A 16,945-nucleotide genomic window follows, 5' to 3' on the forward strand; every position below is an offset into this window, starting at 1 on the left:
GCGCGCGCTCGCTCGCCTCGCCTCGCGGGCCGGGCCGGGCCGGGCCGGGCCGTGGCCGTGGCCGAGGCCGAGGCCGAGGCCGAGGCCGAGGCCGAGGCGCGGCGCGGCGCGGCGCGGCCGGCCGGACGGGCGGTGCGGCGCGGCGCGGCGCGGCGCGGCGCGGCGCGGCGCGATGTGATGGCTATTTTGCTGTTGACAGCAATTAATCGTGCGATTAAACGTGCAATTAAATCTGTAATTAATGGCCATAACCGCATCACCTAAATGACTCTGATGGTGTCCAGATTCAACGATCCTAAGCACCTGAGTCACTATATAAGGAGTGCCATTCCCCTCATCCATCCTGTACCAGAGCACTGAGGCAACTCGGCTCCTCTCTTCTCCCTCTCCAGTTGCAACAACTGAGTTCCCCAACGCTAATTTCTGCGCGCACAGAATTAGCGTGAGCAGGCCTCCGAAACCTTGCTCGCCTTGAGATCCTGCACGGGATAGGCGGGCAATCAGGTTTTTGGGTAACGCTTTAGCGTGACTGCTCAAAAATACTAAGGCTTTGCCCGATTGTACGACTACTTCCTGGTGGACGAGCCGAACGACTACGTCGACTACATTCTGGTGGCCGAACGACTACGTCGACTACATCTTGATGACCGTTCGTGGGACTGCACTGCGAACTTCAACCACAGCACGCTGCTGCTCCGCCCACCTCGCCACAGCGCAACGCCGCTTTGAAGAGCTGCCTAGCAGCTATGCTGTCTGCCGCAGAGCCGAGCCCGGCGCCTCGAAGCTTCACAACGTGAGCCACTTCCCCTCCGTCGGGCGAACTTGCCCCGGTGCTGTGCTTGCTGCCACCGCCGCTGGGCCCCTAGCCACGCCCGCGCCCACGCCCAAGCAGCCAGCGCCGCTCAGCCCCTAGCCTCCTTCCTACGCAGCGCCACGTCGCCGCCCCGGTGCGTCTGGCCCTGGGCGCGCTCCCCAACCCCTCCTCGCCATTGGGGGGGCCGCGGCGGAGCGGAACGGATTGAGAAGCCGTTGAAGGCTGTTTCCCCGCCGGGCGCCGGGGAAGGATTTTCACGGGCAACCAGCGCGCGTGGGGATCGGATTGAGAGGCCGGAGCAACTGATCAGCGGCAAGAGACGGCACATCGGTCGATGTGCTTCAACGGGCAAGCGCAGCAGTCTGTGGCTCTTGGAGCGCGCGCGCGCGCACGCTGTCGCGTGGGGAGGCGACGGCGTGGCCGTCTCCAGCGTCAGGCGAGGGTTCTTTTGCAAATTCGGCATCATAGAGACGGCACACAGACGACCATTGGAGATGCCCTAAGCAGAGCAGAGCAGTGCAGTGTGGCCGGAACCTTTGACTCGACGTCTATCCGCGCACGGCAACTTCCAAGGTACCCAGCCGGCGGACGGGGCAAGCGACGACCGAGGCGAGCCAGTGATGCTGTCCGTCGATTTGATCAAACGCTTGACTCGTAATACACGAATAACAAGCGGCCGGCCGGTATCAACCTTCCGCAGGGTGGATAGAGAAACAAAATCAATAACTTCCGCCGGGTATCGACCTAAACCGCGCTATACGCTAGACGGTGGCCATCAAACTTCCGCCGGGTAGATAGAGAAACAAAATCAATGACTTAGGAGTAAATCATAAGTGTTGGAATGTAAACTGGCCTGTGGGCCTGCCGACCCTCAGGCTCCCCAATAGTGCCTATATGTATTCTGACTTCTATTGATCAATAATACATCAACCATTCCATTATTCTTACGTTATCATGGTATCAGTGAAACGGCTCGCTTCTGCGACCTTTGATTGCTTCCGCTGAATTGCGCCGCCGCCGAGCCCCATGATCGCCGGCCGATCTCGCCGCCGCCGCAGAGCCCCACGCTCGGCGGCTGATCTCGCCGCCGCCGAGGAGCCCTCGCTCGCTGCTGATCACGCCGATCGCGCCTCAGTGCCGTCGTCGCCCTGATCTCGCCGCGGTCCCATGGCTGAAACTGAGGCCGAACGCCAGCCACGCGAGCAGCGTGAGCGTGAGGCCGAGGAGGCCCCCCGTCGCGCTGCCGCCCTCGACGCCTACGAGGCCCAGCATGCCGCTGTCCACGCCCAAGCTCTCGGCGTGCTCAACATCAAGGTACTCGTACCTGTGGTGTTGGATCGCACCGCCAACAACTACAGCCGCTGGCGCACGCTCTTCCTCGTCGTCTTGGGCAAGTATGCACTAACGGATCATGTCCTCACCGATGTGGTGAACGCCGATCGCTCGGCGTGGGTGCAGATGAACTACACCGTCCTCACCTGGATCTACGGCACCATCCACGGCGACCTCCAACAGTCGCTGATGCTGCGCAATCCTAACGCGCGTGTCGCCTGGACCTTCCTCGAGAACGAGTTTCTCGGCCAGCGGGAGTCGCGCGCCCTGCTGCTCTCCGCCAAGTTCCGCACCGTCAAACAGGGGTCGTCGTCGATCACCGACTTCTGCCGCCGCCTGGAGACGATGGCCGCAGCTCTCACCGAGTTTGGCGACCCCATCGGCGACCGCACCCTCGTCCTCACGCTCCTCCGCGGACTCAGCAGTCAGCAGCAAGTTCCGGCACATGGTCTCCAACATGAGGATGCAGCGCCCGTTCCCCACCTTTGAGGAGGCCCGCACGCTGCTCCTCCTCGAGGAGATCGACATCGACGACGTCGACGCCAACGCCACTCCGCCAGCATCACCCGTCTTCGTTGCTGCTCCTACCACAGCCCCGCGCCCTCCTGCTGGTAGTGGCAGTTCGGGCAACAACACCAGGCAGGGCGGCCAGTCTACCCAGCACTCCGGCCGTCGTCGCGGCTGCGGCGGCAAGCAGCCGGCCGCCCACGGCACCAACTCCGGACACGGCCCCGACTCCAGCGGTCCTCGTCCGCCTGCGCCATTCGCCAACCCCTAGGCCGGCACGGTGCAATTCTGGCCGCACCCGTACGGCCCCGGTAGTGCACCAGGGGCACTGCATCGACCTCCACCGACCGCCTTCGCTGCCCAGCAGTACCCGTACGCGACGTCGCCATATTTCTACTCCGCGCCACCATCGTTGCCCACTGGCATCGGCGCTCCGCCAGGGTTTGGCTATGGGGGCGTTCCGCCCGCCCCCCACGCCGCACCACCGGCGCCGCAGTCACCTTCTTGGACACCGATGAAAGGGGGGGTCCTGGGACGCGTCTTCGCTTGTCAACAACTTCAGCACCATGTCGTTGACACCCCCATCATCAACCGAGTGGTATGCTGACTCCGGTGCCGGCTCTCACATGGTCAACACTGCTGGTATTCTATCTTCCTCTCACCTTCCCATGTCATCTGGTCCTTCATCTATTATTGTTGGCAACGGAGCTCTACTTTCTGTTACCTCTGTTGGATCACACTCATTTCCTACACCACAACGCCCTCTTTTTCTTTCTATTGTTCTAGTCTCACCTAGCATTATTAAGAACTTGATATCTGTTCGTCGTTTTACCACTGATAATAATTGTTCCATCGAGTTTGATCTCTTTGGTCTTTCTGTGAAGGACCTACAGACACGTAGCGTGATTGCCAGGTGCAATAGCACGGGTGACCTTTACCCATTCTTCACACCAGCCAGCACTCCTGCTCCTGCCCTTTCCGCTGCAACATCCTCCACCACCCTCTGGCATCGTCGGTGTAACACCCCTCAATTAGGAGTGCTAAACACGATTTGAAGATTCAAATTTGGTCAAAAATATCAAGCCCACGTGTAGCTCTCTCTGCGCTCTCATCCTTGTGCGTGGTCACCGTGGCCAAGTTGGCCACGGCGCCGTCCGTGCACACGCCGAGCGCCGCGTCGTCCGCTCCTGAACTCTCTCGAGCTCGCCTTCTCGTTCGCCACGCGCACGCCTTCGCCCTCCGCTCGCTGTTGCCGCGCGCGTCGCGCCATCTCGCCACGAGCAGAGCTCGCCATGGCCACCAGTCGCCCCTCCACGCCGAGCCGTCGACCGAGCTCGTCCCGCCCTCCACCAACCCCTAAATCCGCTTGCTCTCGTCCCAATGAAGCTCCCGGGCCCGGCCATCACCTCCATGCCTCGCCGAAACGTCGCCGGAGCGGCACAGCACCGCCGCCGCCCGCCGCCCGCCGTGGAGCCGCCGCCATAGACCACCTCCTCGCGCTCCAAGGCCACCTACAGGTCCGCGCCGATCTCCTCTCGCTCCTCCACCCCTCCCTCGCCGCCAGCAATCCCTCCCATGGCCGGAATCACCGTTTCCCTTTCACCCCTCCCCTGTTTTTCGCGACCAGGGACTCCAGACAGCAATAGAAAGAATCCCAGGGTGTTTTCTGCGAAGTCCATGACTCAGATGAATAGTGCTTTAAGGACTTCTTTGTAATTTCTAGCTGTAAACTTTGAAATTCAATATCAATTCGTAGAAAATTCATAAAATAGAAAATCTTGTTGTTTTGGAATCCTCTTGAAGAGATCTATGCAGTAGAACCATAATATGGTAGGTGTTAGTTGCAAGTTTTTGCTGTAGAATTGGATTTGTGTTACTAGTGCATAAATATTGGTTGATTTTATCTTTTTCTTAACTACTGTTTGAAGCTAGGTATTGCAATGAAACTTTTATGGTAGTTTGTTCTTATAACACTAGTATTGCTATAAAAATTTCATGATTAGTTCTTTGGTGTAGCTATTTATTTGATTTAATCCTTGTTTAGTAGACTTTAATTATGGTAAATAGTTTCTGTTCGTAATAAATCATGAAAATATTTCTGCATGTTCTTTTTGAGTATCTTAGCTTGTCCAGGAAGTTTGAGCCTCAGTTCATGACAATAACAGGAGCTAAAAATGAATCTTGCTAATCTACTATCTGTTTTGTTTATTTTCTCATAATTAATTCAGTATAGATAAAATCATTAAAAATTCACAGTCACTAGTTCATTTTTGTGTCAACCTCCTGTTAAATTTTGAGCTTCTGTTTTGATCTAGTTTGACCTGTATAATTCAAGCTTGTTCTATGTGTTGTCTGAATGATTGAATTGTTGTGATTAATTGGCTACATGTCTTGGCATGAGTTTTACAGGGTAGATTAATCTGTTTATTTTATGTTTAGGGTAATTTTTTCTAAATTTATTTCTTTTTGTGCTTTGAGTTATTTATTTATTAGCAAACCGTGACTTATTGTTATAGGAAATCACCCCACTTGTTTATGAAGTTAGTAAACTTCTTTTGCGCCATTGATCATGATGCCATGGGTAGTTAGAAATGTAGTTAACTACTCTATAAACGATTGCCCATGTGATATGATTGTTTGTTACTTGTTAGACTACAACTTTATCGTGAAGGAAAAATAATAGCATCTATATTGTTGAGCAACTCAGAACTGTGCATTCATACATATGCATTATTGCACCTCATTTAGGTACGATAGATGAACCACGTGAAGAACGTGATATTGGAACAGAACACGAAGACGATGTTTGGTGGACATATCCAGAAGAGGCAAAGAACCAGGAGTACATGCTTGGACCGGAATACTCGCCAAGCAAGTGTCATCTAACTAACACTGACTTAGTGTTAATCCCAGGCAAGCCCCGGTGCACATCCGTTTATTTCAAACTATGACACCTATATTATGTTTCTATTACTTGTGCATTAGGTTCAGGAATTATTTGAAACCCTAGTTGCATGATCCCTAGGTCTCCTCGAGTTATATTAGTATGTAGAGGACGATAGAAATGCTATGCTTAATACAACTCGGTAGAAGACGAGTGATTTCGGGTCACTCGCGAGATATAGGATTTCTCGTTATTTTGAGTATATGGAATATTGGAATAGATTGGATAAGGAAAAGAAAATGGAGACCGGGCGGGGAAAGGCTAGCCCGCCTGTGTCGGTTAAGGACCGTTCGTTGCCTGGCCCTGTGATCGAGTTTGAATTGTACTAACTGCATGCCGGGAGTAGGAGGTAGTCGAAACCGGTAAGCCGAGTACTGCCTTGCTTCGAAAGTACAGGAACCCGCACCCAACTCCTGGGGCGAGTCGAGTAGTCGCGGAGAATTGGGATGCAGATGTTTACTTTTGGTGGTCTCACGTTGAGCTCGGCTGACCATATGTCGTTGGGCTGGTTCCTGTAGTTCGAGACGGGGAGGGGAATGGTTGGCATGTATAGTCCGACGGGGCAAATACGTGCCGTGTTGGTTAGGTCCACCTTGCAAGGTTAAATCGGATCGATCCGCCGTACGTCGCATCTCGGATATGAGCACCTTGATCACAGCACCACATCGTAGTGATGCTATATGGATTTTAAGTGATGATTAGTAGAGTCTACCAGAAATTATTACTCCATGTTGTTATGATTGCTTAGCAGGTGCAAATAATAGTTAATGATTTACAAATATAGAATTTGGAGCTAAAAGAGGGAAAATAAGGACTCATTTCTAGAACTTTTTCTGCAAAAGTAACCAACAGCCAAAAGCCTTGCATGTCTAGATTTGTGGGCTAAGTTATACCCACTGGTCGGGTAAGTCTTGCTGAGTCTTAGTATACTCAGGGTTTGTTGTTTACCCTGTTTCAGGTATAGAAGCTAACCAGGATTCGCATCAGTGGGCTCGATGTGACGTCCTCACGTGTTCATAGTTATCATTTCGTTTTATGGGTTCTCAATCAAATTTCTTCCTCTCAGGTCATATTCTCATCCGCTGCTGTCATTTAATTTATGTAAATTCTAAATTTAAAGTGATTGTGTAAATATATATGTTATTATCTATTTTTGTGAAATTATATTATGCTGGTACCGTCTGTGCTCGCCGTCGCGCGAGACTTCTGGTGTGTTTCGATCGGCCTATGGGTTGGAAACAGGCTGTCAGGTTACACTTAATTAAGCTAATGCGCCTGATGCGTTCAAATGATGGCCATTACGCTTAATTAAGCCGTTTAACTTGGCGGTTCTGTCACAGCTGGTATCAGAGCTGAAATGCACCAGGGAGGGTACTAGCATGATTATTTTTAGTGTTTTCAAAATTTAAAAATGAGTTTTAGAAAGATACATTTCTTTGCGCTTAAGGGATTAGGGAAGATTAGTACGTAAGCCCTATATAGTGTAAGTTAAATCAGGTGGCTCTATATAATATCAACTAATTTACAGCACATTACATTTATGTCAAAACTTACTTTCTTGCACAACCTTTATTTAATATTGTATCGACGCATCTACGCTGAGGTAAGCAAGGTGAGCATTCTTGGTAGTCCTTAGAATAGCCCACGTGTTTCATACGTGCGCGAGTCCCGTATGATGAGCATACGAGGAGGTGATAAGGCTCCATTCAAATGAGCCTGTCGCTATCTGCCGCCTGATATGGAGTGCGGACTTCCCGCCGTGTGATTGCAATCACGGCCATCTCGTAAGGCAATGTTACGAGATGTAAATCTGTCATGCGATTGGACATGACCGTGTACCTTGGGACACGTTTACCCTTGGGTGTCCCGTAAGGCGATTTGTACGGGAAGTGAATACGTTGCCTCGGTAACGTATGCAGCGCTGTCCATGCAGCGTTAAACGCATGGGCGCCATCTCTATAGTAGATGGTGATGTATGTGTGAATATGTGGGCAACTGCATATGCGTTACCCATGTGGCGTATGACACATGGGGGCCGTTCGTGTGTGCTGGCACGAAGGGTCCAGTCGTGGATATATATATATATGTATATCATGTGATTTTCTGCAGGTACACTAACAAATGATTGCGTGAGTTAGGTCGAGTACAAAACGACTAGATATATAATAGGGAGAGTACGTATGTATGCCACCGAGTATTCACGTATATTGCCATATAATTATGTTGGCAAATTTTGGAGAGGACGAAATTAGACGAGCCTGCATCATCATATCATTATGTGTGGAATTTTGGTTGGTTTTTCTGGTGCATCCAATACTCACTCGTTCACTAAGAGCATACATCGCTGTTTGAAATTTTGCGCTACACTACTATCGGTCCAACTTCTAGCTATCCAAATAATTTTTCCTGAACAACTAGATTATGAGAAAGATGTGAGAAATTATAGATTTACATATTATAGAAATTTTAACGACCTTAGGGGAATGTTCATATGGACCTCCAGACTAAACTTGGCCCCTTGATCCAGTGCCTTCTATGCTTATAGCTACGACTCAGTAGTAATGGTCAGGTCTTTCTTAACATTCTCATTATCTTTGAAAGCCCAAATAAGGATATTATCCTAAGAAGAATCTCCTAGCCAATTTTTCTTAACATACCATCGCATGAGCTAAAATTATCCTATCTGTGGCTTAATGCCCATTCCCATTTATTCAGCTATTTCTATTTTTCCACAATTGGTCAATATCAATTTGAGATCGTGCATCCTCATTTCTGGGCCATTCATTCAAATGCTCAAAGATAATTCATCCTGGCTATTCTTGATGACTACACACTTTCTGTTGTTCTTATAGTGTTGATATTCGTTTATATCGATCGCCTTGATTCCTATACCTAAAATGGATCCACTTACGTTCTTGCTCGAATAATATAAATAAATTAATGACTTGATTACAGATATTATAGTCATCCTGCAGGAATGAGGTCGCACGTTTGTTGCATTACATCGTCTTGCATTGTTGGGTCGTGCTAGGTTACTGCATGATCATGGGAAACATTGGTGGTAGTTCGGCTGACTATGTGTGTTCGTGCTTTTGAGTACGTTCTCTGGTTTCTTCCGACTTCTATAATCTCTTTTGTTCCAATTATGTTTTTCGGGGTGCTATTATTGATTCTTAGGCGGTGGAGATTTCTCCCATGACCTCTAGTGCCGCGACGGAACCTAGGGCCTCGCGTGTGTGGCCACCATGCGATTGTGCTACTAGGTGCGCGCTGGTGCTTGAGTGCATGTGGACGAAACTACATCGCCAATTCTTTTTGTGAAATCTTTGGAATCATTTTTCTCTGGTTCGATCTTTTAAGGGGGTAGGCCCTAGACGAATAACAGTGCGTATGGGTTATTTAGGTTTGAGTTTCTGGGTATTGTCCACTAACTGGCATGGCATCATGTGCATCCTCAACTCATATATGCGTGCATCATACTCATGCATCTTATGGCGAGCATCACTCAAGAGCATCATTATTATGCATCATGATGTATGCATCATTGAGTTGACATCATGGCAAATGCATTATGTCATATGCACAATTTTGTTTGTGCATGGAACATCCATCATGGCACTACACTGGCATTGCATTGGTATAAATGAACATATTTTACAACTAGCATCATGCAAATCATTCAGCTAATAAACTCTGAGCAGGGATGTTCTAAACACCACTCGTAAATCAATCTCTCACACTATCATCTCTTACTATCCATAAGTCTTGTGATGAATCTCGCCGACATTTGTTTTCCTCATGTTGTGATCTTAGCTCTATGAGAACTTGATCACCTTGTCTCATCATCATTCTTTGTTTTGTTTGATCTTTTCTTCTTGATCGGAAAACCTTACATCACTTAGTTATCCAATCTAGTTGAAGAGCCGTGCAAGAATCAAGTTCAGGTGTTTGCTTAAAAGCATCATTGTCATTCTGATGCATCCCTAGCTACTTGCAAGTGGAAGCTCCTTCCTCCCTAATAGAAAATCCTGGTTTCAAAATGTGTGTGTATCCTTTTCAGTCCTATAAATGACCCTGATCAAAGTTTGGAGCTATAAACTCTTATATGCAGTGCTAGTTATAGTTGTTTGTGCTGCAAAAATCAGAATTTATGCATAATGTAGACCTTTTGTTGACTCGCTAATCCCAACTAAGTTTTCTCAATAATTGCTTATGTCTGTGGTATGCTCATGTACCTGCTGGACAAAATCATATCTGACATTCACTGTTGAACCTCTCTGTCGCTTATCGTAAAGATGATCTAGTGCAATGATAAATCTCTTTTTCTATCATGGCCTCAGCATGTTTTCCTTGTAACTCATGTCGTTGCTCTGTCAGCCAAGTCTCTGGATAGCATATCGGTTTTGTTCCATGTATCCTGCTTGTTTCGTTTATAGTTCTCTAAGGTTCCTGAATGGTTATCGGTCTTAATCTCCTGTTGCTGCCCAGCCAGACTGAATCTCATGGTGATTGTTGATCCGGTAATCTTGTCGGTGGACGCAAGCTGTTTGTGAAACTTAAGCAAGAGTCTTATTTCCTGCAGTCTGTGATGGTTAGTCTCTGTTTCTCTCATGTCATGCCTCCGTTTTTAGATCACCTCCTTGCTATTCCTCATTCTCATAATGCTTATCCATGCATGACCTATCTATGCTACATGAGAATTCTCGTCGTATGCTCGGTAATGGTGTTTTGATTAACGATTGATGGTGATTGTATCCACGTATATTATCCACAGTCACTTGCTGCAAAAGCTGAAGTCCTGGAGCTTTTTAGTGTGGAAAAGCAATCGATTAGTTCACACAACAGCACGGTTAATCTCTAGTTAGGCAATGACAGTAGAGTTGCTAGGAAACTTATGTTTTCGGAACCATGTCGAGCAAGGAATTCACAAATCAATTGGTAATGTTTATACGGTTAAACCCAGCTACGTTGATTAATCTAGAGACTACCACCCACATCGGCCGATCTTTGTCCCTGAGTTTATCGATTGTTCTCCATTACTTTTCTCCACTTAAATCTCGGGACGAGATTTCTTTAAGGGGGTAGGATTGTAACACCCCTCAATTAGGAGTGCTAAACACGATTTGAAGATTCAAATTTGGTCAAAAATATCAAGCCCACGTGTAGCTCTCTCTGCGCTCTCATCCTTGTGCGTGGTCACCGTGGCCAAGTTGGCCACGGCGCCGTCCGTGCACACGCCGAGCGCCGCGTCATCCGCTCCTGAACTCTCTCGAGCTCGCCTTCTCGTTCGCCACGCGCACGCCTTCGCCCTCCGCTCGCTGTTGCCGCGCGCGTCGCGCCATCTCGCCACGAGCAGAGCTCGCCATGGCCACCAGTCGCCCCTCCACGCCGAGCCGTCGACCGAGCTCGTCCCGCCCTCCACCAACCCCTAAATCCGCTTGCTCTCGTCCCAATGAAGCTCCCGGGCCCGGCCATCACCTCCATGCCTCGCCGAAACGTCGCCGGAGCGGCACAGCACCGCCGCCGCCCGCCGCCCGCCGTGGAGCCGCCGCCATAGACCACCTCCTCGCGCTCCAAGGCCACCTACAGGTCCGCGCCGATCTCCTCTCGCTCCTCCACCCCTCCCTCGCCGCCAGCAATCCCTCCCATGGCCGGAATCACCGTTTCCCTTTCACCCCTCCCCTGTTTTTCGCGACCAGGGACTCCAGACAGCAATAGAAAGAATCCCAGGGTGTTTTCTGCGAAGTCCATGACTCAGATGAATAGTGCTTTAAGGACTTCTTTGTAATTTCTAGCTGTAAACTTTGAAATTCAATATCAATTCGTAGAAAATTCATAAAATAGAAAATCTTGTTGTTTTGGAATCCTCTTGAAGAGATCTATGCAGTAGAACCATAATATGGTAGGTGTTAGTTGCAAGTTTTTGCTGTAGAATTGGATTTGTGTTACTAGTGCATAAATATTGGTTGATTTTATCTTTTTCTTAACTACTGTTTGAAGCTAGGTATTGCAATGAAACTTTTATGGTAGTTTGTTCTTATAACACTAGTATTGCTATAAAAATTTCATGATTAGTTCTTTGGTGTAGCTATTTATTTGATTTAATCCTTGTTTAGTAGACTTTAATTATGGTAAATAGTTTCTGTTCGTAATAAATCATGAAAATATTTCTGCATGTTCTTTTTGAGTAGCTTAGCTTGTCCAGGAAGTTTGAGCCTCAGTTCATGACAAGAACAGGAGCTAAAAATGAATCTTGCTAATCTACTATCTGTTTTGTTTATTTTCTCATAATTAATTCAGTATAGATAAAATCATGAAAAATTCACAGTCGCTAGTTCATTTTTGTGTCAACCTCCTGTTAAATTTTGAGCTTCTGTTTTGATCTAGTTTGACCTGTATAATTCAAGCTTGTTCTATGTGTTGTCTGAATGATTGAATTGTTGTGATTAATTGGCTACATGTCTTGGCATGAGTTTTACAGGGTAGATTAATCTGTTTATTTTATGTTTAGGGTAATTTTTTCTAAATTTATTTCTTTTTGTGCTTTGAGTTATTTATTTATTAGCAAACCGTGACTTATTGTTATAGGAAATCACCCCACTTGTTTATGAAGTTAGTAAACTTCTTTTGCGCCATTGATCATGATGCCATGGGTAGTTAGAAATGTAGTTAACTACTCTATAAACGATTGCCCATGTGATATGATTGTTTGTTACTTGTTAGACTACAACTTTATCGTGAAGGAAAAATAATAGCATCTATATTGTTGAGCAACTCAGAACTGTGCATTCATACATATGCATTATTGCACCTCATTTAGGTACGATAGATGAACCACGTGAAGAACGTGATATTGGAACAGAACACGAAGACGATGTTTGGTGGACATATCCAGAAGAGGCAAAGAACCAGGAGTACATGCTTGGACCGGAATACTCGCCAAGCAAGTGTCATCTAACTAACACTGACTTAGTGTTAATCCCAGGCAAGCCCCGGTGCACATCCGTTTATTTCAAACTATGACACCTATATTATGTTTCTATTACTTGTGCATTAGGTTCAGGAATTATTTGAAACCCTAGTTGCATGATCCCTAGGTCTCCTCGAGTTATATTAGTATGTAGAGGACGATAGAAATGCTATGCTTAATACAACTCGGTAGAAGACGAGTGATTTCGGGTCACTCGCGAGATATAGGATTTCTCGTTATTTTGAGTATATGGAATATTGGAATAGATTGGATAAGGAAAAGAAAATGGAGACCGGGCGGGGAAAGGCTAGCCCGCCTGTGTCGGTTAAGGACCGTTCGTTGCCTGGCCCTGTGATCGAGTTTGAATTGTACTAACTGCATGCCGGGAGTAGGAGGTAGTCGAAACCGGTAAGCCGAGTACTGCCTTGCTTCGAAAGTACAGGAACCCGCACCCAACTCCTGGGGCGAGTCGAGTAGTCACGGAGAATTGGGATGCAGATGTTTACTTTTGGTGGTCTCACGTTGAGCTCGGCTGACCATATGTCGTTGGGCTGGTTCCTGTAGTTCGAGACGGGGAGGGGAATGGTTGGCATGTATAGTCCGACGGGGCAAATACGTGCCGTGTTGGTTAGGTCCACCTTGCAAGGTTAAATCGGATCGATCCGCCGTACGTCGCATCTCGGATATGAGCACCTTGATCACAGCACCACATCGTAGTGATGCTATATGGATTTTAAGTGATGATTAGTAGAGTCTACCAGAAATTATTACTCCATGTTGTTATGATTGCTTAGCAGGTGCAAATAATAGTTAATGATTTACAAATATAGAATTTGGAGCTAAAAGAGGGAAAATAAGGACTCATTTCTAGAACTTTTTCTGCAAAAGTAACCAACAGCCAAAAGCCTTGCATGTCTAGATTTGTGGGCTAAGTTATACCCACTGGTCGGGTAAGTCTTGCTGAGTCTTAGTATACTCAGGGTTTGTTGTTTACCCTGTTTCAGGTATAGAAGCTAACCAGGATTCGCATCAGTGGGCTCGATGTGACGTCCTCACGTGTTCATAGTTATCATTTCGTTTTATGGGTTCTCAATCAAATTTCTTCCTCTCAGGTCATATTCTCATCCGCTGCTGTCATTTAATTTATGTAAATTCTAAATTTAAAGTGATTGTGTAAATATATATGTTATTATCTATTTTTGTGAAATTATATTATGCTGGTACCGTCTGTGCTCGCCGTCGCGCGAGACTTCTGGTGTGTTTCGATCGGCCTATGGGTTGGAAACAGGCTGTCAGGTTACACTTAATTAAGCTAATGCGCCTGATGCGTTCAAATGATGGCCATTACGCTTAATTAAGCCGTTTAACTTGGCGGTTCTGTCACAGCCGGCTTGGTCATATCGGTCATGAGGCTCTGTCCAAACTCATTAGTTCCAATGCTATTTCTTGTAGTAAGCGCCACAATGATCATATTTGTCATGCATGCCAATTAGGTCGCCATGTGCGTCTTCCTTTCAGCATGTAAAACTCTCGAGCGCTTCATCCTTTTGATTTAATACATCGTGATCTTTGGACATCTCCGGTTGTTAGTGTGTCAGGCTATAAATATTACCTCATCATTCTTGATGATTGCACTCACTACACCTGGACTTTTCCTCTTCGCCTTAAGTCCGACACTTTTGGCATCCGCTCTAATTTTTTCTCGTATGTGCGCACATAGTTCGGCTCCCCTATTAAGGCAGTTCAGTGCGACAACGGCCGCGAGTTTGATAACTCCTCGGCCCGCACGTTCTTCCTTACCAATGGTGTAGTCCTCCGCATGTCCTGCCCGTACATCTCGCATCAAAATGGTTGCGCCGAGCGCGCTCTTCACACAGTTAATAACATCGTGCGCTCCCTTCTATTTCAGGCCAGTCTTCCCCTGGTCTATTGGGCTAACTCCTTTCACACTGCCACGAACCTTCTCAATCGTCACCCCACCAAAACACTAGACGGCGTCACTCCGTTCTTTGCCCTTTATGGCACCCAGCCTTCCTATACTCATCTTCGAGTTTTTGGCTGTGCTTGCTACCCCAACCTATCATCCACAGCTCCAGATAAACTATCACCTCGCTCCTCCCTGTGTGTCTTTCTTGGCTACTCTTCCGATCACAAAGGATATAGGTGTCTCGATCTCCATTCTAATCAGATCATCGTCTCACGACATGTTGTGTTCGATGAGACCCTGTTTCCCTTTACAGAGATGTCCACCTCCCCTCTGGATCCCACCACACTTGAGTTTTTGAGTGATGATGATTGTTCCTCTTTGCCCGTTGGGCCAAGTGCTGTGCATGCAGGTATTCGACTTCCTACCGCCCTTGGATCAGCTGGTGCATCATCAGCTGCCCCTAGGCCCCCAGCTAGGCCATTGGCTAGGCCAGCTATGCCATCAGCTGATCCATCATCGGCTGCCTCCCCAGCTGGGCCGCCACCTGGTCCACCGTTGACATTGCTCCCTGGTGCCGCTGCCCCTGTGGACTCGTCATCCCAGGCTGTTGCCAGTGGCGCCGGGCGCACTACTGGTCGGACTACCTCCACGACGATCCAAGCCATCGTCCCGGTGATAAATGCGCACAGCATGTGCACTCGTGGACCGTCAGCCCGTGGACCGTCTCAACCTCAACACGGTGGTCCTCTCTCCAGTACTGACATCCGTCCGCACTGCTCTATCCAATCCGGCCTGGCGTGCGGCCATGTAAGCTGAGTTTGATGCATTGCAAGCTAATAACACCTGGACCTTGGTCCCTCGACCGCCCGGTGTTAATGTTGTTACAGGGAAATGGGTTTTTCGTCAGAAGTTCCTATCTGATGGCCCTCTTGACCGCTACAAAGCTTGTTGAGTTCTTCGCGGTTTTACACAGCGTCCAGGAATTGATTATGATGAGACTTTCAGCCCTGTTGTCAAACCTGCTACTATTCGGGTTGTACTCACTTTGGCATTGTCTCGCTCATGGCCTATTCATCAACTTGATGTGAAGAATGCATTTCTCAATGGGACCTTGACGGAGACAGTATATTGTGTTCAGCCAACCAGATTTGTTGATTCTACCAGACCTGACTTTGTCTACCGCTTGAACAAGTCTCTCTATGGATTGAAGCAGGCCCCCCGCGCCTGGCACAACCGCTTCGCTTCTCACATCACCACTATGGGTTTTGTTGAAGCTAAGTGTGACACCTCACTGTTTATTCTTCGCCGAGGCACTGATATGGCTTTCTTACTCCTATATGTTGACGACATTGTTCTCACGGCTTCGTCTACAAGTTTCCTCCAGCACATCATTTCAGCTCTTTGCAGGGAATTCTCTATGACAGACATGGGGCCACTTCATCATTTCTTGGGTGCCCCTATTGAGCGCCATGATGACCATTTGTTCCTTTCTCAGCGACAATATATGCTGGATATTTTGGATACTCACCCATTATCGCAGTATAGCTGGAGCCCTTCAGTACCTCACCTTCACTCGCCCAGATATTGCATATGATGTTCAATAGGTCTGCCTTTACATGCACGACCCAAGGGAACCTCATCTCGGTGCTATGAAGTGCATCCTACGGTATCTCCAGGGCACTCTGGACCTCGGTCTTCATCTGCACCGGACCTCACCGGCTGATCTCACTGTCCACATGGATGCTGATTGGGCAGGCTGTCCAGACACTTGCATATCCACATCAGGTTATGCGGTGTTTCTCGGGGACAACCTCATCTCCTGGTCATCCAAGCGTCAGCCTACAGTGTCCCGATCCAGTACCGAGGCTGAATATTGAGCTGTTGCGAATGGAGTAGCTGAAGCTTGCTGGTTGCGTCATCTTCTGCAAGAGCTTCACTGTCCACTTCGCCGCGCCAGTGGTCTATTGTGACAATATCAGAGCTATCTACCTCTCCACCAACCCAATCCAGCACCAGCGTACCAAGCATGTCGAAATTGACTTACACTTCGTCAGAGAACGAGTCACCCTCGGTGATGTCCGTGTCTTGCACGTTCCCACTTCCTCCCAATATACCGACAACTTCACCAAAGGTCTGCCGACATCTATCTTTATGGAGTTTAGGTCCAGTCTGAATGTTCGCTGTGCTCCCAGTTCCGACTGCGGGGGCGTGTTGGAATGTAAACCGGCCTGTGGGCCTGCCGACCCTCAGGCTCCCCAACAGTGCCTATATGTATTCTGACTTCTATTGATCAATACATCAACCATTCCATTATTCTTACGTTATCAATAAGTGTTAGAAATCAAAAGGTTAGATAATCTCATCCATAGATTAGAACTATAACTGCCTAACAGTTACCCTTGTAATCCAACGGGTGTGTCCGTTGGCTAGTAACCGTCGACGACGTACAGA

General features: G+C 47.9%; 1 pseudogene; it reads left to right on the forward strand.

Annotated features, from left to right (window-relative positions):
• Positions 1–1,981: 1,981 nt before the first annotated feature.
• On the forward strand, positions 1,982–16,098 carry LOC120700850 (annotated as a pseudogene).
• The last annotated feature ends 847 nt before the right edge of the window (positions 16,099–16,945 follow it).

The sequence above is a fragment of the Panicum virgatum genome, chromosome 3K (assembly GCF_016808335.1).
Source record: "Panicum virgatum strain AP13 chromosome 3K, P.virgatum_v5, whole genome shotgun sequence".
NCBI classification, from domain to species: Eukaryota; Viridiplantae; Streptophyta; class Magnoliopsida; order Poales; family Poaceae; genus Panicum; species Panicum virgatum.